Here is a 27,705-nt window from a genome sequence, read left to right as displayed (position 1 = left end):
GTCCCATCATTCCAAGTTGGGTTTGTCAAGTGGAGAATAAAAAAATAATGGACTTGTTCATCCTTAGAAACGAAAGCCTAACTACAACAATGCATATCAAGAGATTGAAGTGCTTTGATTGAGCTAATATTGGCCATATATATTGTGTTTGTAGGAAAATTCAACACAATGAGAGAAATTGACAACATAGAGGTAATCACGCATAATACAATTGTACAATACTAATTAAATTAGGTTTTGAGATTGAATCTGTCACAAGACAAGATCTCAATGACACAGGAACATGACCTCCATCCAATCATAAAGCAGGCCATTATCAGTGATAGTTAATCTAGTATGGATTACAATGTTATATTTGAGGTTTAATGACAACCTTACCCTTGTCCTTAGCCAAGAAAATAATTTCTTGGTACTCAAAATTGTACCACACATAGTCGAGTTATGGCATATGATTTCATCTTCTTCTTTTTTAACTATCTTGCAGTGGTTTCTTTTCATGAATTCTTGTTTGATGTTTGCGGACTCATACCATCATCTAAAACCTTCTCATCACCTAGAACTTTGACCAAATCATCAAGATTCTCCTTGAGGACAAGCCCATCTTGTAATGGTACTCTTCCTTGTGCAAGCACTGAAATAGGACTAAGCTTTTGCAAAAATATACTATTCATGTGTGTGATAATCTGGGTAGTGCCAGAATCCTGGTTTATCCCTATATCTTGAATTTCTTTAGGATTTTGATTTTCCAAAAGACACCCTAGAATTCCTTCTAGTGCTGTTATAAGGCCAAGTAAATTCCATGCCCTCTCCTGCACCTCCACATCTTCAATTTCTAAAAGGGGACTAACATTTAGTTTAATTAGCTCAACAACATGATCAAGTGCATAATATGAGTCGAGTTGTTTTCTTGAATTGACGGATAAACCTCCATAGACTTCTGACAAGGTGAAGTCTTCACCATCCTTAATCACATCCACTGTTGCTTTGCTAGGAAGTTTCAAATTTGACCTTGGGTCAAAAGTTTCTTCATCTTCAATATCTACCAAGATTCTCTCATATTTTCAGTCAACATTTATTGGCCTACCACTTTGAGGCACAATAATTGAAGGCCCTTCCTTATGGTCCCCAATGCCAATTTCTCCCTTTAAACTGGATCGATGAGATATAGCCCGTTGCAATGATTTCTTAGTCTTTAAGTCCACCCATTCAATTGGTGACTCAATTACCAAGGAAATAAGGTGAGCTTCCTCCACTCCCATAAAGTCTTTCATGGAAGATTCAGATACAAAAGGATTGCTTCTCTTCATGTATGAGTAATAGCAGAATACAAGAACTTTGAGTAAAGACTAGAGATAAACACATCTCACAGATGGTGGAAAAATATTTGTCCGAGCATATATAAGAGCTTCTATAATCTCAAAAGGATTTTATGAATGTTCAATATATTCCCCTACAATCAAAGCACATGCAGAAAGTACGGATTTGAGAACTGGATACTCAAGCAAGACATGATCAATCATGAGACTACAAGAAACTTGCACAAGATTTGGCGTGACATCCTTAACCCTAATTCCAATATTTATAAGTTTCCTTCCTACTTCTTTGCCATGCTAACAATGAGGGAGTCTTGCAATGTCACCCAAAACAAAAGAATACCAGCTAAAGTCAACAACCAATTCATACACATTGTTAGTACAAGTTGAAATAATAGCACCCAATATTTCATTAGAAAAATTAGGATGTAATACAAGGCTATAATGCATCAATACTCTTACATTATCAATGAGGTTGTTCTCATATATAATCCCCACAATAAGGCATAGAGAAACCACTTGGATAGTAAGGTCTAGATCAATCAGAGCCTTTAAGATTACTTCTTTGTTTTTAGATACAACCCATATATGCCTCGCCATTAGAAAAAGGAGTGCCTACAGTCCAATATACTTGAGGTTGGGATAATATTTCATCATAAAATCTTTCACTTTCTCCACAAACAATTTAACTACTGCATCATAATCTGTCAAGACTGATATCACAATCTGTACACACTCAGAAGTAGTGACTTATTCATTGTCTTATGCATATGCTGGAAAATGGGCCCCACGATATTCTTCCCTAACCTAGGCTTCAACAACACCAAGACCCTGAAAATATTCACAATCTTAATAAGCATCCAGCTGTTTGCAGAATCCACTAAAATCCGATAAAATTAAGGTGCGAGGGAAAATAGGTTTTGGGGTCTCTCATGGCCAATTCAAAAAGCACACCAACCACCATGCAAGCTAATTTGGGATTGGAATCCTCTGAGTTTTCCACCAATTTATTGAAGGAAACCTTAACAACATCTGGGTATTTGTTTAAAACTCTCAAAAGCAATGTGCTGGCCTTATTTTTCAAGAAATCCTTGCTGCTTCCCAACATGGTGAAAACCTCTGACATTAAATCTCGTGCAAGATTTGGGGTTACAATTAAATATAAGAATTCTAATGCAAAACCAACTTCATACTCATTAGTACTTATTAAATCTTTTCTCAATTGATTAGTTATAAGTTGAAATACTTCTGTTTCATCATTGAAGCTATGGGATGCAGCTAAATAATTGATTTTCTTATCGCATAATTTGGGCATGCTCATGACCTAAACAACATGAAAATAAACCCAGGACATGTCAAACCCTTGAAGCATATTAAGATATGTGAGATTTTTTAATGCAACTATCTTTGTGTGATGACCTATCAGTTTAATTTCCTTATGAATTTCATCCATTGATTTTGCTATAAACCTAGCTTCTCCTATCATCTATACATGAAGACTCTTCACCAGGTCCTCTAGTGTTTTCTGGAATAAGGAAGCATGCTAAGGGGCTAGTTCTCTGACAACATTTGGGAGAGATCAAAGGATGAACAACTGTCTGTATAGATTGCCATGCCTCAACAAGAGCCCAGTGAAAAATAAGCACTTATTATAGATCTGTGGGATCATGTAAGCTCGTGGGGTTACCGTGTCAAAACCTTCGAAGTAATGATAGGTTACACTATTCTTATGATTCTTATACGCAATACAACCCATCAAAGAGCTAGTGTTGAATTACATTTTGCACATTTCAATAGTGATAATGATGTTGGGATTCATAGTAAACCATATATTTTCATCCTTGGACTTCTAATGAGTCAATACACTTTGATAAGCTATGATGCTTCTACTCACCCGATGTAGGAAAAAAAAAAATTGCAGACAAAAATGGAGCATCTGGAATTACAAGTGCCATCATTCTATCCATTATTGTAGGTTGGGGCTATATAATTGGTATAACATTTGCGGTTACCAATATCCCCAATCTTTTGAGCAGTACAAACAATGTTGGTGCCTATGAAATTGATGAAAATTTCTATCACTCATTCAAGAATAGATATGGAAATGGAATTGGGGAAATAATTTGTTTGGGATTTGTTGTCGTGGCTATTTTGTTTTTATTTTTTTTTGGTGGCATGAGCTCAGTGATCCAACAACCCTAAACAACCAAAACCCTAACCCTTAAAAATAAGCCTCTTCGAGGGGGCAACCTCCTTTACATTGCACACGTGAACAATTCTTAGATGATGAAAATGACAAAACCTCCTTTCTATATATAGGAGTCTATAGGGTAACAATATAACCAAGCTGACCTAACAATAATAATATTAAGGCACAAAAATAACAACAAAGGGATTCTATGGGGCACAATAATAACAATATGGGGAGAATAGGGGCATAATAATAACAATAAGCGATACAACGACAATAGTAATGGGGGGATAACTAATATTATAGGGACCTAACATGCCACTCTCCTTCAAAAAAGTGTTGTACTCAATGCTTGAGTACTTATAGATGCTTTTGTATAAAATTCTCATCCTCCCATGTGGAATCTTCAATGGGTATGTTCTTCCACTTAATGAGATGCTCTGAAATTGATTTATTTCATAGTTGTTGAATCCTTGTTTCTTTGATTGCTTCAACTTCCAATATCATTTTTCCTTCCTCATCAAGTTCTGGCAATATTGTCTGAATTGGAAGCTTGTCACCTATAGCCTTCTTTAAGAATGAAACAAGGAAAACTGGGTGCTCTTGAGAAGCTATAGCAAGCTCCAATTTGTATGCCATAGTACCTATCTCTCGCAACACCTTGTACAGACCATAATACTTTGGTGATAATTTGTTATCCTTCTTAGCTTGCTTGAGGGACATTTGTTTATATGGCTATAGCCGTAGGAATGCCTAATCACCTAGATCAAAACATTTTTCACTACGATGTTGATCTAGCTGCTGTTTCATTCTATTATGTGCCAAGGTGAAGTTATCCTTTAATAGTTGGAGAACTTGTTGCTGATGCCCGATGTGATCTTCATCTACTTGAACCTTAGATTTTTCTCTTAAATATGATGTGATGGATGGTGGATGATATCCATAAAGTGCCATAAATGGGGTCATTTTTGTTGCAGTATGGAAGGAAGTGTTATGCCACCATTCAGCCAGAGGAAACCATTTGACCCATTGTGTTTGTTTATCTGATGCAAAGAAACAAAGATATACTTCCAAACATTTGTTTACTATCTCAGTTTGCCCATTAGATTGAGGATGATAAGATGAGCTATGAGCTAATTGAGTATCAAGATAACACTCTTTCCTTCAGACTTGGGTAAACCTGTGATAAAATCCATTGAAACCTCCTCCAAACATTGGCTTGGAATGGACAAACGTTGTAATAGTCTTGGAGTCTTAATTGCTTCAACTTTATTTTGTTGGCGAACCAAACATTCCGCCACAAGATTTTGAATATCCGATTTAAGGCCATCCAAAAAAAAATTCTTCTTAACCCTGTGGTAGGTTTTTAGAAATCCTGAGTGCACTCCTAAGGGAGAGGTGTGCAATTCCCTAAGAATCTTTTGTTTGAGTTGGGAATTCTTACATAGGTATACCTGATCCTTATACCATAACGAATCATTTTTCTAGATAAATGTATCAGATGTACTGGGATCTTTTTGTATCTTTTGAATGAGTGCCCACACTTCCTCATCATTCTTCCATTCATCCCTTGCTTCATTTATCCAATCTGGTTGGATAATAGAAATGGCGCAAAGAAATGCTTCCGCATCCTCATCCTTTCTTGAGAGTGCATCTGCCAAAACATTTTGCTTCCCTTTTTTGTAGATGATTTCAAAGTCATAACCCAGCATCTTTGTGACCCATTTTTGCTACTCTTCTGATGATAATCTTTGTTCTAAAAAGTATTTAAGACTATCATGATCTGTTTTTACTTTGAAGTGTCTTCACATTAGGTAGGGTCGCCATTTATTAAGTGCATGTAGTATTGCCAACATTTCCTTCTCATAAATAGCTTTGTGTAAATACTTTCCTTTGATTGGACGACTTTTGAAAGAAATGGGTCTTTCTTCTTGCATTAAAACAACACCGATTCCATTTCCTATGGCATCACATTCCATAATAAAGGTTTTTGTGAAGTCCTGTGTACCTAAGACTGGTGCTTGGCACATTGCCTCTTTAAGATGTTCAAAGGCCTTTGTTGCTTCTGTAGGTGCTGCTATTCTCCCATAATTCTTAACAAACTTGTGATAATACCCTGTCAACACAAGAAATCCTCGTAGATGCTTTATGGATGTGGGGATTTTCCATTTCTGAATGGTTTTAATTTTTCTAGGGTCTACCTTAACACCTTCATGAGATACAATATGACCCAGATATTCCACCTCTTGTACTCCAAAGAAACATTTGGAGATTTTTGCATATAGTTGTTTCTCCTCCAATAGTTTGAGCACCATGTCAACATGTTGGACATGACCCTTCTAAGACTTGTTGTAGATTAGTGTATCATCAAAAAATACTAACAAAAATTTTCTAAGGAAGGGTTTGAAAATGGAATTCATCAAACCTTGAAACGTAGAAGGTGCATTAGTAAGGCCGACAGGCATGAACAAAAATTCATAATGACCCTCATGAGTTCTAAATGTTGTTTTCGGAATGTCTTCAGTCTTCATTCTGATTTGATGATATCCTAAATGCAAATCCAACTTGGTGAAGTAAATTGATCCATGCAATTGATCCAATAATTCATCAATGATAGGAATGGGAAATTTATCTTTAATAGTGAGCATGTTGAGCTCCCTATAATCTGGAAACATGCACCATGATCCATCCTTCTTGTGAACTAATACTACTGGAGCACAGAAAGAACTTTGACAAGGTTGAATTATACCATCCTCTAGCGTTTCTACAACCATATGTTCAATTTCACTCTTTTGGGCATAGGGATATTTGTACGGCCTGATGTTTGGAGGAACACTTTGTGGAATCAAATGAATAGCATGATCATGATCACAAATAGGTGGGAAACCTTTGGGAGTCTCAAATACCTTGGAATAATTGTCCAATACTTTTTGGAGATTTAGAGAAATAGATGATTTTGATGTGGGAACCTCTAGTGAACATAATTGTGCAATTACACCTCGTTGTTCCTCCTTTAGAAGGTTTATCATACTGTTAGAGTTGATTATCTTTCCTAGTTTCCCTGCAATACCCCTTAATTCAACTTCCTTTCCTTCCACAGAAAATTTCATGAAAAGTTCTTGAAAATTAAAGGCTATTATTGTACCCAAGGATTGTAGCCATTGGACTCCATGTACAACATCAGCACCACCCATTGGAATGGAAAACATTGGGCTATTCAATACATGTTCTCCCATGGATAACTTGATATTATGGCACTTTCCAAAGCAATCTATGGTTCCTGTACTTGCAGCCATCACTTGAAACTCTAATGCTAGATATAGGAAGAAATTCAATTCCTTTGCTATCTTACAATGAATAAAATTATGGGTACTTCCCGAATCAATCAACACTATTACGTTTTCCTTCTTGGTATGTCCTTCTATCTTAATAGTATGAGGAGTGGTAATTCTAGCCAATGCATTACAAGATATGGTGGGATTAATTTCTTTTATATAAGGTTTGTCCCTGGAGTATATCCTCTTCTTTTGACATTTCTTGTTCCTTTTCTTACTCCTCTTCACAATCTATGTATAATAATCTCTTCTTAGCATAGTTATCACCTTTAGTGTATTTTCTATCACAACTGTAACAAAGCCCCTTTTCTCTTTTTTCTTCCAATTGTTGTGGTGTCAAGCTTGTAGGTTGTGGAACGGTACAGGCAACAACTCTTCCATCTTTATAGTTGTGAGTGGCAGGCTTCTTGGTTGCCATAATTTTGCTTTCCATTTTTCTTGCTAACCTGAATGCTTTCTCCAATGAATCAGGTTCCCAAAGGCGAACCTCATGTTGGATATTATCCTTTAAAGTCCCTATTAACACATCAATCCTATACTCCCTTGGAATATATTTTACCCTTATATTGAATTTTTGGAAGTCCTCAATGTGCTCGATCATTGAACCCTTTTGTTTGAGATTTATCAATTCGCTAAAAAAGGTGTTTCTTTTTGTATCCTAATAATCTGCTGTCATTTCTTCCGTAAAAATTACCCAAGTGACAATTTGTTTGTGAGAGCAAAGCCATTGTTACCATACAAATTGATATGGTTCCAAATATAAAGTTACAATACATACCTTTTGTGTGTTTTGCACATTATGGAGATTGAAAAATTGCTCCATCTGTCGTATCCATGTTTTAGGATCCTTGCCATCAAACTTCCTTATATCAATTTTTGGAACATGGTGGGTCTTCAATCCAACATTAGAGACTATGAAATTATGATTAACATTTAGTTTGTTCTCATCATGAGTTTCCTTTACTACGCTTTCACCATTAGCGACCATTTCTTGTAGCAACTTATTCAAGTTTATCTTCAATTCTTCCATCTTATCGTCCATGCCATTCATATTAGCTTCCATCTTAGTGTCAATGCCATCCATCTTAGCTTCCACACTATCCATCTTAGTTTCTACGCGGTCCATCTTACCTTCCAAGTCATTCATCTTAGCTTCTACACCTTTCTTTAAACCATCCATCTTAGCTTCTACACCTTTCTTTAAATCATCCATCTTATTTTCTGTTACCTTTTGTGTGAGTGAAATGTGTTTCACTTGGTTTTGTAATATTGATATATCATGTTGCATTTATTCCTCTTATTCATGAGTCATGTTAGAGCTTTTAGGTTGCTTAATAGGTGTTTCCATTTTCTTTCTTAGGGACATCAATTACTGATAATAATGCTTCACTATGCCCTTTGAATTCCTTCAAACTAATTTTTCAAACCAAGATTATGCAAAAATCTAAAAAATACACACCTTTTTCACTTGTAGGAGCTCAATATTGAATCTGATGTAACTTTGTAATTTTGGATCTCCTTGTTCAGAAATCATGACCTGCAGTAGCCCTCTGTGTCATCTTTCCAATGCCACTAGTTAGATCAAAATTGGATTCTCCAAGGAAGAGTTATGCAAAATCTTCCACACTGACCTGTTTATAGACTAGTTTAGTAGAGTGAACCTGTACGACATGCCACGTGTCACTGTTTCAACCTTAGTATCTAAAACTGATACACAGAAAAATAGAGACCATCCTCTTTCTAGAACTTCTTACGATATTTCAATTTGATGCTCAAAACAAAAGTTATGATGATTTTCCCCAGGCAACCTGTTTGGAATGTAATTTGGGAGTTTGCAAACATTCCAACTTCCTCAGATCATATCTCCACAAATATAGAGAGAAAAGCTCTGAAATTTGGATCCGAAGTCCAAAACTATTTCGGCCCAAATGGGTTTTTTTTAGTGTCTGAAACGTCGTAGAAGACAGGTTATAGCGAAAATGGCACGATGACCTGTTTGGAGCAGTAAAACCCTAGAATCCAAAGCTCTGATACCAAATGTTAGGAAACCAGCTCATAAGAAGGATAGAAAAGATAGATCAACGCCTTAGAAATAAGCCTCTTCGAGGGGGAAACCTCCTTTACATTACACAAATGAACAATTCTTAGATGATTCAAATGACAAAACCTCGTTTCTATATATAGGAGTCTACAGGGTCACAATATAACCAAGCCGACCTAACAATAATAAGATAAAGGCACAAAAATAACAATAGAGGGATTCTATGGGGCACAATTATAACAATATGGGGACAATAGGGGCACAATAAAAAAAATAAGTGATACAATGACAATAGTAATGGGGGGATCACTAATATTATAGGGACCTAACATTATTTTGGTCTAAATCTCAACAGAAGGCGTTCACAGAGTTGAAAGATCGCCTCTGCTCAGCACCAGTGCTCGCATTTCCAGACTTGCAACAACCATTTGTGGTTGAGACAGATGCCTCTGACTATGTTATTGGGGTATTCCTTACTCAACATAGGCATCCAGTGACATATCACAGTGAGACACTTTCAGACACAGTCTGAAAATATCCCATTTATGACAAAGTGATGTATTCCACTGTGCAGGCTTGCAAACAATGGAAGCATTACATTTTGGGGAAGGGAACGATCATCCACACAAACCACCAACCCCTGCAGTTCATACAGAACCAAGGGAAATTGCAGAATGATTACCATCAGAAGTAGTCCACATACCTGCAACAATTCCATTTGAATATCAAGGATAAGAAGGGAAGCACCAACAATGTTGCAGATTTCCTCAGTCGACCACCGATCATGGTGTTAACCACCGTGTTCGACTCTTGTGGGCATGAGACTTCTAATTGGCCACTTCTCTACAAAAGAAACCCAGAATTCGGCCACACATACTAGACACTATTGGAGGGTTAGGATGTTCTAGATTTTCACCTCTAGGATGCCCTGTTATTCGACCTGGGTCACCTTTTTGTTCCTTTAAGCAAGCATGCCAAGATTATTTGGGAAGTGCACTACAGTCGGGCTGCTAGGAATTTCAGGGTTGACAAAATGGTGGTAGTACAACAGAAGTATTTCTATTGGCCGAATCTTCAACAGGATGTCGGGAAGTACATCAGATCATGCATTGCCTATGCCATTGCCAAACCGACCATCAAGAAGCAAGGCCTCTATACCTCGCTGCCTACCCCTAGTCAACCTTGGGAATCCATCTCCATGGATTAAATGTCAGGCCTTCCTTCCACTAAGCATGAAAATGAATTTGTTTTTGTGGTTGTCGACAGGTTCTCAAAGATGGCCATTATGGTGGCCTGCAAGAAGAATATCATAGTAGAAGCCACTGCTAAGCTCTTCTTCCAACGAGTGTGGGTACACTTTTGGATCCAATAGTCTATGATCTTAGATCAGGATAGTAGGTTCCTCAGTACATTTTGGTCCAGTCTTTGGTTGATGCTAGAACTTACTAAGTCCACAACCTTCCATCCTCAAACTGATGGCCAGAAAGAGGTTGTCAACAGGATGATCGTACACATTCTCCTCATGTAGAACTCAAAGCATCCATGCACATGGGATGAGATCCTCTCCTATGTTTAGCACAGCTACAACCAAGCTCTCCACAGCTCGACTGGCCAAGCTCTCCACTATGTCCCATTGATGTGGCTATGCCATTTGCAGCTACTCGCGCAGATTTGGCTCATGTCCAGTCTGAAACAGATAAGGAAAAAAAATTCATTGAGAACATCCAACATATTCGCCAGCAGGTCCATGACATTCTGGAGAAATTAGATGCCAAGTATAAGAAACGACATGATCAACATTGGGCGCCACATAAGTTTTAGGTGGGCAACAAAGTTTGGTTGCATTTGAAAAAGGAACGCCATACCGGAACCTATGGGAAACTCAAACCACTCCGATATTGTCCTTAGACCATTACCAAGGCTATGGGAGACGATGCAGTTGAGCTCAGCATTCCCCCATTCCTTGGCCTGCACCCAATGTTCAATGTGGACCGCCTTCTGCCATACTTTCCACCATTACTAGACATATCCCACATTGCAAAACAACTCACACACAGAGAGTTAAATCTAGATTGCATGGAACAAGCTACAACTGATTGAATCATGGACAAATAGATCAAGCACACTCGCCAGTAGAATATCCAACTATATTGAGTTGTCAAAGCAGGCCAACTCCTTCACCAGGGAAAGTGGCTTACCAAGGACCAAGTTTAGCAGAAGTTCCCTCATCTGATGGAGGAACTCAACGCAATGGGTACCGTTGCTTCCTAAGGGGGGAGGAATGATCCAGGTGGATATTGGTGGCCACCCGTTAATTCCACTTGGACCCCCGACATTGCTTCTTTCAGTTTTTTAGTTTCCTTAATTGTAGCACAATTTACTATTTTTAGAAGTTTTTCGAGTCCTAAACTTTCGGAGCCATTTTGAGGCCCTAAACGACGTTTTATTGGAGATCTAACACCAATGATTTTTTCATAAAATCAACTTTCAAGTCGTAGTCCTCAGAGAGATATTTCCAACGGGCTATCATACGCGTCAAACGGAGATAATATGACCAAGTAACGACCCCAGGAAGTTGGTTGTCCAACTCACCCCAACGAGGCCCATAAACTCGTGGTGATACATCTCCTCGGGTTAGGATTTTGGTTGTTTATGGCTTGCTCATATCGTTCAATAACAAAAAGGCCCTTGAGCCTCATTGTAAGGCAATTTAGAGGCATGTAGCCACCACATCTCTTCTCAGAGATAAGCTACCATCGCCCTAGCTGGTTTATTTTCATTCCTGTTTGTAAGCATATTTCAGTATTTTACATTAATGAAATGAAGTATTATTTCCACTGCATCTATGTGTTTACGGTTATCTCTGTAATTTTTTGCGCTCCTGTTTAAATCTGGGTCACTCAGCCACAAAAACTTTGATAATGCATATGCATTTTCTAGAGATGGAGCAATACCATTCTTAGAATTCTCACTTAAAGTGAATAAGCATGAGGTACCTTAGAATGTTGTTTCACTTTCAGTTGGCATTTCATTTTGCATGGTACTTATTGTGAGTACAAAATACTTACATTTAGTTTGAAGTGCATGAATTTTGTAACATTAAAGGAGGAAACCGAAACCTCAACAAACTAGGTTTATGGAGGCTTGTTCTTATAACTATTACTTATTGTCTCTAGGAAAATCATGATAGTAGAAGCAATATCTATCAAAAATGATGTGTATCTTCATATGTATAAAATATGTAAGCCATTACCTAACGAGCCATGGTGAGAACATAGGTGCTTAATAAGCATAGAGTTACATTGGAACCATGAGATTTTCCAATTCAAAATAAATTTCATCCCTGAAAACATGACATAGCAACTTTCCTTCAAATCTTTTCCAAGGTGTTATACAGAAAGTTCTCAGCAGTTCATGTCTCATAAAACGCCACTGATTCTCTGTAGAGCCTAGTACTGGATATACTCGTTGGTAAAACATTGGGACCTTGGGAACCCTAGTCACCATGACTACATTTTCTATTGGAATCTACAACAATGTCATAAACTTCAAAAGCACAAAACTTTAACAATGTCACATAACAAATTTAATGATCGACTCAAAACCCCATCTAATCTCAGCTCTATTATGCATCTCAAAGATGCAAAGCTAAAGTGTTATTTGTGTGAACTCGAAATCTACATCTTCGAGCTTTGTAACCTCCAAGAGAATATTAGGCCTAGGTGTACATGTCTCTATCTTGTGTCCATAACCAATGCACCAATAAACTCAAGTAAAAACAGAAACAAGAACAATTGATGGATCAACCCTACCCTACACTAGGACGTCGAATGCAAAGCATAAATAACCTTACTTGACCTCCTTCTTTTCCATACCTTAGGCGCAATCCACTAAACATACTCCATAAACAGATCTAATTCAACTTTGGTATGGTAGTGCCTCAGTTCACTTTGTGGGGATTGGACTGGTAACCATTGGTCCTCGACATATATAACAAACTTGCACCCTATTCCTATGTATGCATAGAAATCAAGCAGAAAGCATGTTATGGCTATTATTAAATCCTTCTCTCTTTTTTTTATAAATTTTATTATCTTGATCTATGAATAGGAATAAGTTCCCTTTTGCTTAATAAATTAAATTTTTCATTTTCCTAAAAGTTGTACAATTGGGCACTTGATATCTAAGATTGGGTGTCGTAATGCATCACCCAATCTTTTAAACCACAAGATTATTTTCTATTTCAGATAAAATGAGGAATGGAAATTGTTGTTTGGCTTACCCTGAACATTCTTGAGTGTCTGGTTGAGTCGCCAGTCGAAATTCAAGTTGCTCTCCTTCTTGCACTCTTCATCTCTAGTAGCCTTCATTATTCCTTTCCATCAAAAGTGAAATATGATTTTGTTTACATCTGTAGGCAGTAATGAACCTACAAAGTTGCAGTAGGATAGTGGGCCTCTTTCGGGTCTGGCCTCTATTACTTTTGTCCTAAACTAATCGAAATTCCTTTTGTGATAGAGCCATTTAGGTCCCAATGTTGCACCTAGGAGATCTAATACCACTTGTGACATTGCTTGTTCCAGACCCTTATTTTTTTCTTTTTCATCATTTTCCTCACCTTTACCGCATCAACTCACCTCCTAGTAGCAACATATGTATTTGATAGTTTCCCATACGTCACAACATTTTGTAGATCTGACTTGAAAGGTTTTTTTTTGTCGCATGTTTTCCTACATCTATATTGCCATGAGTTTTGTAGGAACATATCAATGCTCCTCACACAATTTCCCCAGGTTCAAAAGGGCATATTGTTAATAAGGCCTCTATCCCATTCAGTCCCCTAGATCGTCGAAGGAAATCCATCATGAAAGCATAATGATATGCTTTTGGGGTGATTTGATGACAGCTAGCCATGGAACCAAAGTACTCATGACCTTGATCAACTAAACCTACATGGTTGCAAGTAGAGAAGACCCCTATGAATGTAACATGATATGGGGTCATGCCTTGGCTTAGAAGTTTATCAAACACTTGAAGAGCTTCCTTGGCAAGGCCATCATTGGCATATCCTACAACCATTGCATCACAGGAAACCTTATCTCTTACAAGCAATTTCTTAAACACTTGCTCGACATCATCTATGCTCCCCATTTTAGAATACATGGTTATGAGGACATTAGACACCCCTACAAGGCTTCATATCCACTTCTAACAATGAGAGATGCACTTGCTTCATTTGCTCTAGAGTTTTTAGGCTACCATATGCACTTAAAGCTCTTACATAGGTTAGTTCATCTGTTTCCTTGCTAGCACAATGCATATGGACTTCATGGTTCAGAATGCATGAAGACTTGGCGTGGAGGGTCTGAGTCCTTTTAGACCTATTGCGTTCAATGAATTGCAGACATCTACAAACGTACTTGATCAATGGATTAGTTCTGCTTGTGAGAGCCTTGTCCAATTTGTGCAGCAAGAGATGGATGCATATCGTCTATCCACAAGGGTATTTTTCTTCTAAATTTCATCGACAATCTTACAAATATGTATGTATAGTTTAATAAAAGAGGATTGAAGGGATGAATAGGAGAAGATTGTAGAATGGCACTTTCAACTCTTTACCATGCTCTAGCAATGTCTCTGTTTACTCCATTCTTTGGAGAAGTTTTATATCAAAATTTGTGTAATGTTCTTGATGTTGGAGCAGCAGAAAGTATCAATTACTGAATTTTTTCAGAAGTTGAAGGAAAGAGAGAGTAGCTAATAGAACAAAGTATCACAAGGATGATGACTCTTATTGATTTGGCTCAAAATATTCGTGAGCAGCACAATAAACCTCTAAAAACACCTTTAAGGGTGGTGTTTATAGTTCATCCAGATGCTGACTTCCTTAAGGATATAACTGGGAAATTACTAGAGTACGTAAAGGAGCTAAATGTGAGATTAGTAGTTCACTGCAATGATCCTCTGAAATATCCATCTTCATGGGCATAAGCAAATTTTTTTTCAAAGTAGTAGGGCCAAGTCGAAGGGTGTTGAAACTCGTGACATGAACATGCCCAAAAACCCTATCTAGCCTTTATTGACGGCTATCATTTTTCCATCCTTCAAACCCTGAGGTGGAGGCACAACTGGGAAGAAAACTCCTTTCTACAATAGCCCACATCACATAATTACAAGGTCAAATTAATTAATAACAGTGAGCTGTTAGGCCCGTCCAACGAAATGTTGCATCATTTTATCATATGTTAGTGTATGGTCATGTGACCAAATTTTCTAGCGTGGAATTACTTATGGAGGACCCATCCCTTTGTGGGGATTTATTGTTATTGTACATGTGTATAAGCCAGATTAACTTTCTATGATCTATGCTATCAGGGTCGAATTCAACCTCTTTGAGTCTGAATATGGATATCATTTTCAATTAAGTTTGGCCATAATTGCCTTTACTTATCATACTTAGTAATAGGGTCAATGTTACTTTGTTGGACCATTAGACATTACTATTTGTGAGTTCACACTTTCGGTTATATATTCCATCAATGAAAGTTATAGCTACATTGAATAATTAATATACATAAACCTACAATTTAAGTTCATTTCGAGAGCAACTTAAAACCTTTCCACTAAACAATTGGAAGGAAACTAAAGAACGAATTAACCTGGTTGGTTCTCTACACAACTGAACCTGCATATCCCCACTGCATGCCATCAAAAGTGAGTACATATATTTTTTGGTCACATCCTGCTGACGCTAGTGTCCATTTACCAACACAAAAGTAGCTAATAAGGTGTCACTTTGAAAATGGAACACCATCACCCAACCTAGAACTGACTTCCTCCAGTTCACACCCGAGCCGACAGTACTTTCCCATGGATGAACAACCTCTTGTTGCCCCCTTCATTGGATATTTAATTCCATTTTTCCATGATATGGTTTCCTTTAGTGACATCCCTCTTTTGTGTATATTTTCATCCATGTGCCCAGGTTTTTCCCATAAAAGCACGCCTTTCTCTCTCGCGAGGCTTTTATGTTTCCTTTTTTAACATAGAATATTTCTCCAGCTAATTAGCATAATGGATATTTATCTCGCATTCATTAATATTATGTATAATTTTATCTAGAATTCTTATCATGAAGGAGTTATCCATTCTGATTCATCAATGGGGTTTCATTTGACAAGAGTCTCATCTCTTGGTTTCTTATCTTCCAAGAATTTAAATTTCCCTTTATCTATTTGGGTAATAAAATATTTTCTCTCATTTTTGCCTAGCATGATAGCAATCAGAGGGGTATTACACCATTGTAAAGAACAGTGCTTGGGAAGTGGGCCTAAGACTAGCATATAAATCAGTTGTGGTTTCTAGATGGATCTTCAATGTAAAGCATGTAGCAGACAAAAGCATAGAGAATTATAAGGACAAATTTGTTGCCAAGGGGTACTCTCAACTTGCGGGATTAAATATGAGGATCCATTTACTTCTGCAGCAAGGTACTGATCCATTAGACCAATTCTTCCACTGGTTGTGCATATGGTGTGCAAGATCCTCTAGATGGATGTCCAAATAAAATTTCTCAATGAGGTTATTGAGGATGAAGTGTACATCAAGAAAGTAGAAGGTTTTGATACAATTGATCAAAATTCTAATGTGTGTAGACTGAACCGAGTGTTGTAGGATCTCAAACAAGCACGTCAAGCTTGATACACTAATATCGATAGTTATCTCACTAGTTTGGAGTTCACCAAAAGCGAAGTGGATGTAAACCTCTATAACATCTTCGTAGAAGGTAAAATTCTTATTATTGTCTTATATGTTGATGATTTGGTTTTAATTGGTGATGGTCAGCTGATTAGATCTTGCAAGGAGGACCTTGCAAGAAAATTTGAAATAAAGGACATGGGTGTCATGCACTACTTCCTCGGGTTGGAAGTATGGCAAGGTGATGGGGAACTATTGGTGTCTCAGGGAATGTATGCAAAGGATATACTACATAAATTATGCATGAATAGTTGTAAACACATGGAGACACCTCTAACAACCAATTGGAGGAAGGAGGATGTCACTTTAGGTGAAGAATTGGATGCTACAATTTATCGTCAATTACTGGGTTCACTGATGCATCTTGTGAACACATGACTAGCTATGTTCTATGTAGTCAACTAGTCAAGCCAAGCTATGGCTAGGCCAAACAAATTATTTTGGAAGGAAGTTAAGCATGTTTTATGGTACCTCAAAGGAACTACCCAGTTTGGAATATGGTACATAAAAGCAAAAGGAGTGAAGTTTTTTGGCTTCACAAATGCAAATTGGGAAGGGATTCCATTGGACTGAAAGAGTACATTAGGTGGAATTTTCAATGTTGTTTCCCTAGGAGTTTCTTGGTATGGTAAGAAGAAAATATGTGTGGCGCTCATCTCAACATAAGCAGAATAAATGGTTGCAAGTCAAGAAACATGTGAGGCGATCTTGATGAGAAACATACTTATGGGATAGTTTGGTCAGATGATGGATCCAGCTTTGATATACTATGATAATCAGATTTGCATTAATCTCTCTGAGAATCCTCTATTTTATGATCAATCTAAGCATATAGATATATGGTATCACCATTTACAAGAGTGTGTCCAGAGGCGGATACTATTTCTACACTACATTTCGACAAAGAACAAGATGCTGACATTTTGACAAAGGCCTTGTTAAGATGGAGGTTTGAGTTCCACTAGTGCACGATAGGGGTGGTTGATAATCTCTTTCTTCTTGATAGAGAGTGTTGAAAATTGCAGCAAGAAAATCTCAGTTTGATTTTGCATTGATTAAATTTAGAATATTTGAATTTCCACATCATTAGACAACTTGGATGTAGTTAACTTGTGTTACTTGCCTTGTCTCACCCAATTTACTTAGTAATGTTGAGTTGGAGTTGTTAAAGTTCAGTTAAGCATGTGCGATTGCTAATATGTAGCAATCAAGGTCAACTATCTCAAGTTGTTTTCAATTAAACTAGTTCCAATTGTTGGAGGAACTAGTGGAAGGTTAGTTGTGTAGTGGGACTTTAGTCAACCTCACTAATTATCTAGTTAACTCATAAATCAACCCAAAATAGCTAGTGCAAGCAAAGAATTTGAGTTCCCTAGATGTGGTGGAGATTCCAAGGCAGTGTAACCCTTGAGTGTACATGTATTGCATGTAGTCAGACGATCAACCATGGGAATTATGCAATCCATTTTGGAGAAATTCCTAAATAGTAAGGGCCTAATTTCTCAAGTAATTGGGCAAGGAAATAATGGCTCAAGCAGAGGAAGAAATTGACTAAGTTTGAGTCAGAGCTTCTCAATGAGCAGAGAGATAGGTTAATCACTTGCAGGTTGTGCTCAGTTGAGAAACACAATTGTAATAAATTTCTATTCATTAGATTAATGCAAGCATGCATTGGGTTTTTAGTAGATCGCTTTCACGAGGAAAAATATTGTGTGTGTGCGTGTAATTTCTTATTGCATGTGTGTGATTTTTGTTCTAAGTTGTGAATTAACTTCTGTAGAACAATAGAGTAGGTTTGTGTCTTGTGATTTTAATTAAAACTTCATGAGCAGTTGCAAATCTACACCATAATTTCTACATTGAGCCCTTATATTCTTTTACAAGGAAGATATGATTGATGGTGGAAGATATCCATAAAGTGCCATAACTGATGACATTTTCGATGAGGTATGAAAGATTTATTATAGCACCATTCAACCAAAGGAAAGCATTTGACCCATTGTGATTATTTATCACATACAAAACATCGTGGATATCCTTCTAAACATTTATTCACAATCTCAGTTTCCAAATCAGATTTAGGATTGTAACATGAGACGTCAGGCAATTGAGTACACAAATAAGAACATAATTGAGTTAAATTTTTTTTAGTGAAAATTGGATTATTGTCACTTCCAATAATATTTTGTTTTGCATGTACCGTTTGGATTGTTTTCATGAATGTTTCTACCACAATACTTGCTTTAAAAGGATAAAAAAGAGAGGAAAATGGTCATACTTTGTCATTTCATCTACCACTACCAGAATGACAGTGATTCGTTCAAAGTTTGGTAAACATGTAATAAAATCCATTGAAACTTCTCCCCATTCTCACTAGATAAGGTTATTGGGTTAAGAAACCATAGGGTCTTGAGAGTCTATGCCTTATTATGTCGGCATAACACCAATTATGCCACAAACTTTTTCAGTTTTGCTTTAAGACCTTCATAAAAGAATATTTTCCTTTATCATTCCGTATGTCTTCAAGAACTTTGAATGTCACCTTCATAAAATAACATTTTTCTTTATCATACAATATGTCTTCAAGAACCTTTAATGTCCTCCTATAAGAGAAGTGTGTAATTCCAAAAAAACATTGACCATCTAAATACTATAACAAATCGTTTTTCCACATAAATTTTTCTACAACATTAGTATCTTCTTGTAGTAGCTGAATGATCTTACATATCTTCTCATATTTCTACCATTCTATCCTTGCTTTTTCCATCTGGTGAAATTAGGAAATAAAAATAACACATAATAAACCATTTAAATCAAAACAACTTTAATCTTTCAATACTATTAAAAATATTTTAAAAAATCAATAAAAATTAAAACCCTAACCTACAACTATTAATTATTAAATAATTAAATTTAAATTCTAAAAATCCTATAATGATGAAAATATTCCTATTCCATGAATAAATGACAGGTGGCATCACGGTAACTTTTATACGATGTATAATTTCTACCTATCATGTAGAATTTTCCGTATGCTTACATTTACGCATTATTGTATCCCTGTGGAGTGGTAGCTCAGGCATTCATGCATTAAGTGTATTCCTAAGGAGTAATGCGTACTTGTTATGGCTGGTGGTAAAATGAAAGAGACAACATTCGATAAAAGTTAAACAAGTTTCCGTGGGCATAGATGCTGTATAATATATACACCCACGAGACCTCGGATTGGTCGTATTTCTCGTTATTGCTCTCTGCAAATCATGTTATTTGGTAGAACCCTCCCACAGACAGTACAGATACTAGATATTGGATTGGCTATATCTTTCTCTGATTGCTCTATCTAAATCTGGTTAGTTGGTGTCGTGTGATAGTAGGTATCTTGATTAATGCTCGCGACAAATGATAAGCAGATGGCGTCAGGACGCACTGACGATGATATCAACAAGGCGAGAATGATCGCATGGAGAAGTTAAAGTCAAAACACCACATATATCCCGACGGTAACAGAAGCATCGAATCTAATATCCTTCCAAATCCCATGGCCTCTGCAATACTAATTCAGCGTTTTCTTGCGCTCATGATGTTTTACGTCCTGTCACACTACCTAACAATACTTAAACATCCTGACCGAAGGATACCAACCACCTGATAACACCTTGAATATAATGACCACCGGGAAAAATCAATTCTGCTTTGTAGATGTTATAAAGTTGAAATTTTGTAGGTTTATAATTTTTTTTAAATAATATCATTCATAAAAAAAATTTGCAAATTGCACGTTAAGATATTATAGATTCCTCTCCAGTCATATTAGATCCATATTTAAGGAAATTATGCAAATCAAAATCAAAATCTGCAACATGTAATGACTTAATTGAGTCATGCCTGGCTACGAAATGAAGTGCCTCCCTCTGCCAATAAACACCCTCTGGGCCTGACCCAAATCACCATCGCTGAATTAAAAGTGACACTGGGCAACGTCTTCAGAGAAAATGAATATACGGTTGGGCAGATTAATGATACCATTTACAAGGCTGGTGGCAACTATAGCCTAGTCTAATTAGGTGGAGGAGTTGCACAGAAAGTTATGGAAATTCCAGTCATATTTAGAGAAAATTTGGCAAGGATTTTGTAAATCCAAATTATAGTTGTTAAACTTCAAAATTTTAGGTGTCCTAAACGTTTTTGATGGTGCTGAACCTATTTCCACCATCAAAAACACTATTCAAATACTACCTCTACAAGATTTTTTTGCAATTCCTTCATGTCAGACACGACTCCGGCAACAACTACAAGGACAGAATTGTTGTCTTAATAATGATGGTCCTCTACTGGTTTTATGAAAAGTGATAAAGAGACTATTTAAAATTGATTATTATCTTCATAATCTAAATAGAAATTAGATCATTATCTAAATAAAAATGAGGGGCGGAAATAAGTGCGAATCGGACGTAATCTACTGACGGTTTTTCGATTAATAAACAACAAAATATAAGCGTTAAGGGAGGAAAAAGAAAAAGAAAAAACAAAGCAACGAAGTATGGCAGTTAGATCGCACATTTTTAACACCGAGAGACACATATTTTTATTATACCGACTTGAAGAATTGAACCCGCCCAATTATCATGGCTCGGTGAGAAACAATACTTTAGTAATTAAAAAGATCATATCAAATTTTGACATTAGTATTCTTTCCCTAATTTTGACATTAGTATTTATACTTGTCAGTGCAGTGGCAATGTCTCTGCCAGTAAAATCTAGCTAGTTAATGGGATGTTTGGGGGCAATCAGTTAAGTGGATCTGCTGTGGGTATAGGACTTTTGGGAATCAAATATTTGTTGATGAAGACCCAAATATGTAAATGCTTATATCTTTGTCAGTTGCAGTTAGCCTACTGGGTCAAGGAACAATTATGAGGGTTTTTTTCCTATATTGCCACTAGGCCCAGTATCGGTGGCAATACAAGTGTATTGCTAGTGTCTCAATAATATTTTAAAAGCATGTTATACTATTTTTCAACCAATTCCTGGCATTCTATTATGAAAAGGGTTTAGATATCAAGCAATTTATTTTCCTGGTTAGTTTCATTATTTATTTTCATTTAATTTATGTTATAAGTTATTAACTATAATGCAATTCTATATAAAAGAAGATGACGAATAAGGGTGAGGGCAAGAAAGCAGGAAACGATTATTGGGTAATGGATAGGACTTATAGATACTAACAAATCCCAACAATGACATTAAATGATGCATATATCTCGATCAGTCATAGTCCATCTATCAAATCAGGGAAGTGTTGTGAGAGCACTTTTCCCATGTATTGTAACTGGGGTGGGTAGGTTCCTGTTTTATTTCCAATGGGATCGTAATTTATTATCGATTTTATGAGTATGGGTGGAACCACCTTAGAACTAAGATATTCCAGATCTGTGGAGTTTCCAGTCAAAGAGCACTGCTCTCAATAAAAATTAAACCTCACATTCATGAGAATTTATGTTTTGATGTGGTTTTTTAGGGTTCAAGATATTAAGAAATGATTTAAGGAAATCAAATATGAATTAAATTATTCACATTTTCACACTTTTAGATAAAACAAAACAATTTTTTTCTTAAATATGGAATCCAAGGATATATTATTAGTTTTGTCAATCTCAGATTTGTTAGTAATCAAATAGAAGATTAGAAAATATACCTTTTATTTGATCTAACAATAACAACAAATCAAGAACAAGAACCAGAGAAACATGAGAAAGAAAAGGAATAAGGAGAACAATAGTAACAACAACAACATGAACATGAACATGAACATAGGAAAGAAGAAGATATTTAATAGAAAGGCATAGAAAATGTTAATAAAGAAGAAGGTAAGGATAAGGAAAAATAATCCACTAATATTCATAATAATGAAAGTTTGAACGTTCATTGTAAAAGTGTTGAAATATTCACTGTAATCATTTCTTATCAAAGAATTAGGCCCATACATAAGATATAACATGACTATTGTAATAGACATTAATCAATTTTGAACTACGACAAATGATGACAAATGATCTTGACAATCTAGAGGTGTCTTTAATTAGTTTTGTTTTCTACATTTTAAAGAAAAACATTGTTAAAAAGAGGGGTAGAAAAAGGAAAAATGGAAATGGTAAAGAAATCCCCCAGAAACTTGTGGTCTTTTAGAATGTGTTGCATGTAAAAGATGACATCTTTTTAAGGAAATAGTTGATGCATTAGGAGGCTTTACCTATACAAATAGATGGTTGTTAGAAAAATCTCTCTATTCAATTGAAGGAAGAAAAATAACACACTCCATATTTACAAAATCAATTGAAAAATCAAGAAGTGATATTTTCTGAAAAAAGGAAAGAAAGGATTGGTTTTGTTTTCTAGAACATACTACAAATGTTGCAAAAATAGGAAACCTTCATGAGAAAAGATAAAGTCTATTAAAGGAGACCATTCAAAAAAATTGGTTGCTTCCAAGAGAAGAACAAATTTTAACTAAATGAAATCACCTACCAATATGAAAGTTTGATTATGTTTTAGAATCATAGATGAAGGAATTGAAATACATAAAAGGAGCTTTTGTGTTTTTAAAGTCTCAAACTATGAAAATTAGTCCTACCTTCCTTGATTTTCCAATAAAATAAAATTATTATAAAAGTGTTAATGAAATAGACCAACACATTGATAAGTTTCTTACATTTTCTAGTTGATCCTAATCACAACTGAAATATCAATGAAAAATAAAATTTATTTGACCAAATTGAGAAATTGGGATGCTAACACAAGCAAATATCAATTTAATTTTCACGTGTCATTAGAGACATGGTTTTTTGTAATTGTAATTATGTACATGTTGATTGTGTTGCAAACCACAAGCATATAGTGGGTATCCCCAATATCAATTCCCAATTAGACCTCACACTGTTTGGAGTAGGAGCCCCATCCAGGAAATAGGCCTCGCTACCATATTCTTAGTGATTTGACTTGGATGCAATAAATGACACAAGAGAAAACACATATACTTACGAAATGAAAAAGTAAGTTAGCCTTATGAAGTATTCGATTTCAAAGTCTATGAAGTTTATTTCACAAAAAAGGTTAGTAAGTTAGTATTTAAGAAAAAAGTAATAGTACTATCGTAATAAATACACACGCATACATCTAAGAGAATATTTAATTATCTTGCGAAATAGTTCACAAAGAAACAATAATCGTGAAAACAAAGGACACACAATTCATAGAAGCATATCAAAGCCATCAAAATAGTTCATTTTCATTATTATATGTTAACATATACATACACTGCAAACAATGCAATACTAGTCCTATAATCATTCACAACATATGCATGTAAGCATGTCGTCTCCAAGAGCTTCAAATAAATAAGTGAAGGTCCCAGGATACACCATTCGAATGATATAATACTAGTTCCTTAGTGTAACATTAAGCCAACACTTGCTCCTAAAAGGACTAATCTTCTCTCCTATGTCTAGCTTGAGAAGTCAAGGAGAAAAGTCCTTCTCTTGAACTATGAGGGTGTGTTTATATCTCTCCACCTCCCTTGTGACTCTTGACCTTCCCTCATGAATGTGGAGTGCCCATGTGACTTTTCAAATTCCTATTTGATGTTTGAGTTTCTACATTACTTTAGAACTTTGTAGTGACTTTTCATACTCCAAGTGGGACCTTTGGGCTTCAACACATTTACATTTTCTCATTTTTTCTAAAATACAATATTACACGTGGAAAAATACATTGACAACATATGACTTTAGTGGTGACACTTTGAGAAGCCATGACTTGGTGATGGTGACATGAAACTCCAATTCCAATCTCTCTTTTTGGTTATCATCTTCCCATATTCATCCTCCAAAGGGATTGTTATGATATAAAGTCTTCCATGTCATCTTAGCCTTCATCAATTTGTTGTATTCCAATCTTCCTTTGTCTCTTTCTTTTCTTTCTATCTTTCCTCTGCAAGTGTCTTCTTGCAACATATTCTTGATGTCTAGATTGAGCATCATCTTTCCATGTGAAGATTGTAACACCTACAAGTCGATTTCATTCATGACAAGACAATATGTCTCAAAACCACCTAGCCTACATTGTTTCTCATGTAGCATGCTGAGTGTGATAGGAAAATGTTCAGGATTGAGGAGAGTGGCCTTCTTAAGCACAATGCGTAGGAATGGGAGGCAGGTAGTGAGGGTCTAGGAATTATGATTGCACAATGTGTAGTGGTTGAGAAAGAGGCAAGTTAGGGATTTCATAGTGGGAAAATATGGGAGGCAAGGAGTCATGATTGGGCATTGTAACTATGTAGTGCGTAGTGGTAGAAGGAAAGGCTCAATAACTATGTAGTTGAGGACTGCAAGGGTACAAAAGAGGCTCCACTTTCCACTATGATTGCATAGTGTGTAGGGAAAGGCTAGATTGATCAAGACTATGCATTGGGAAGATGCACCTGAAAGATCTGAGTGATTGAGAACTAGAATTCTATAGTGCGGATTTGAGGGACTCTGTCATCTAGGATTGTGCACTGCACAGTTTCATTAGGCAAAGGGTGCCTCACTATGGCTTAGTACTATGTAGTGTGCATTTCTAGGAGGAATATAGATTGCTCCAATATTAGGCAATTTGCAAAAGACATCGAAAGCTCAAAAAATTATTAAGTGTGGGATCAGTAAGACATGAAGGCAAGAATGAAAGCATGATAATACTTGAACATGATGACCCTATTAGAAACAATAAAACACGGAATAAAGAAGCATTTAGTACCAAAAATTGACCTTCATTGACTAAAATGAAAATAAGATAACACTTGCCTCCAAGTGTGACACTTAAGATATATTGTTTGACACAAGTGTCAACTCCAAAGAGAAAGTTTACAATACCTTAGGAGTGAGTCCAATGCATGTCCTCATGATAGATAGGGTCTATTACCACTAGATGTACCTATTAAAAGAAGTGCAAACATTGTCTTTCACAAAGAATGATACGTCCCTTAACAAAAGATGACACTTGGGATTCCCTTAGAAAGGGACTTGAAAACTTGTAAAAGAAGTGTAGAATCATCCTAACAACTGGAAATGTTAGCTAACACGACCAAAGGGAGGCTACAAAATTTGGACGGTATTATAGAAATGACAATAGTATAGCAAATATTTAGAAAAACTAGAAAGAGTTATATGAAGTCTGGGTAGACAACTTTAGGTGTAGTTGAAGAATATGACAAGTCAATCATCTAATTCTTAGGATAAAATTGGGCATTATCAAGTTTCTTAGAAGATTAATGAATTTAAATGAAGTTTTGATGGAGAAAGTTGCTTTGGTTGACAAATGGGATAATCACCTAGTTCAAGAATTGATTTAAAAACGTAAGGAATTGTGATAGCCCTTGGTTTATTTTCCATGTAAAAAATATAAGACCAAGGTCACATGACACGTATTCCAAGCTGAATGTTGGGAAAAACATAGTGATGGGTATTGATTGTGATTAACTAATGGCTATGGAAATTGAAAAAGGATTTGGTAGGGGCAAAGAGGCAATAATTTCCATTTAGTTATGAGAAATAAAGAAAATAGGAAAAAATGGAGGTGAATAGACACAAATTTGCATGCAAGGGAAATTATAGGGAAAATGAAGGAAAATGAATAAAAAGGAGACATCAATGATAAGAAGGATTCTTTTTGTTGGTTTTTCTTTTATTAGTTTAGGGTTGGAGCTCTCATCTCATGCTCTCGTCCTCTTGCACACTTAAAGAAAACTTGGAGTATTGTTAGAGCACTTGGGCATTCACTTGGAATGGAGAAAGAAGACAAAGGAAAGTACAAAAGTGAAAGAGAACAGTTGGATCATCAACCAGACTTGGATTTATTTACAGGTAATAGGTTTCACGTGTGATTTCCTTGCTGATTTATAGATGCATTATATACACATGTGATTTTTTGGTTATGTTTTGTCATTAGCATGGAGGTTGTCTGGATTGAAAATGGTTTTAGCCTTGCCTTCCCATTTCTTGCATATCGATGGTGTTGTGGGTTTTCCACTTGTTGTTTTTTTATTGGTGTGCATGTTCATTGTGACTGTGGGTTGGAAAAAATGCTCTGAAAGCCCTAGAATAAGTTAGGTTGAGTTACTAGTCCTAGAGCCTAGGTTTGGACAAACACTATGGATCCCTAAATGGTTGTGGCTTGAGTTACTAGCTCATGGACCCCTAGATAGTTTTGGTTGAGATCGATCAGGTTGATGTTAGTGATTTCCAGACCATAGAGGTGGAATTATTATAGATGAGGGTTGAGGTGGTTTGGCCTCTAAAAGCCATGATTTGGTTTTGTTTTGGTTTATTCCATGAGGTACCACATTATTGCTTGGAGTATGTTACAGGGGTGATTGGCTGAAAGTGAGTTCTGCCCAATTTATGGTCAGGGGGCACTTGGAAGTCTGTGACTTGGTTAGCATTTTCATATGTTAATATAAGATATTTTCCTATTGTGAATCTGTCAGCATTTGTAGTGATTATGTTGGTGATATTATAGTTGAGTTTCCATGACCTCTATGTTGGTTATTTGTTGGTTATTTTCTAGTTACATGATTTACGTTATCTATGTCTATTGTCATGACTGATTTAGTTATTGAATGGTTTATGGAAATATGGACTAATAAATGTTGTTACAAGTAGTTAAGGAGGGTATACAGCCTCCTTGGTGATTATCAAGTGAAAAATATCACTTTATGATCGAATATGCATTCACGACCTATATATTACATGTTTTCCATATGTTTGATGAAATGTCTAGTGTGTTTTAGGCAATCTAGATAATGTTCTAGCATCAATTTTTAATCATTAACATTTCCTTTATGAGAAATATGATTCTAGAATTTGACAAGAAGTTCTGGGAAGTGGTATGGAGACTAGCCTAGAAAAGTGGCTCAAATCTCGAGATTAAAGGCACAAAAACAAAGATCTGAGGTCATAACTGCATGGATAATTTTTGTATGTGGTAATAGGCTCATAACTACATGAAGGTAGTGTCAAAGGTGTGGTTATAAGT

General features: G+C 36.1%; 1 pseudogene; it reads right to left on the bottom strand.

Annotated features, from left to right (window-relative positions):
• Positions 1-494: 494 nt before the first annotated feature.
• Positions 495-14,031, bottom strand: LOC149247904 (AP-3 complex subunit delta pseudogene; annotated as a pseudogene).
• Positions 14,032-27,705: the final 13,674 nt, after the last annotated feature.

The sequence above is a fragment of the Pinus tabuliformis genome, chromosome 7 (genome assembly GCF_031772625.1).
Source record: "Pinus tabuliformis cultivar Carrire ecotype Pingquan chromosome 7, CPIR1, whole genome shotgun sequence".
Classification (NCBI taxonomy): Eukaryota; Viridiplantae; Streptophyta; class Pinopsida; order Pinales; family Pinaceae; genus Pinus; species Pinus tabuliformis.
Note: the sequence above shows the minus strand (reverse complement) of the source record. Positions and strands in the feature narration are given on the sequence as shown.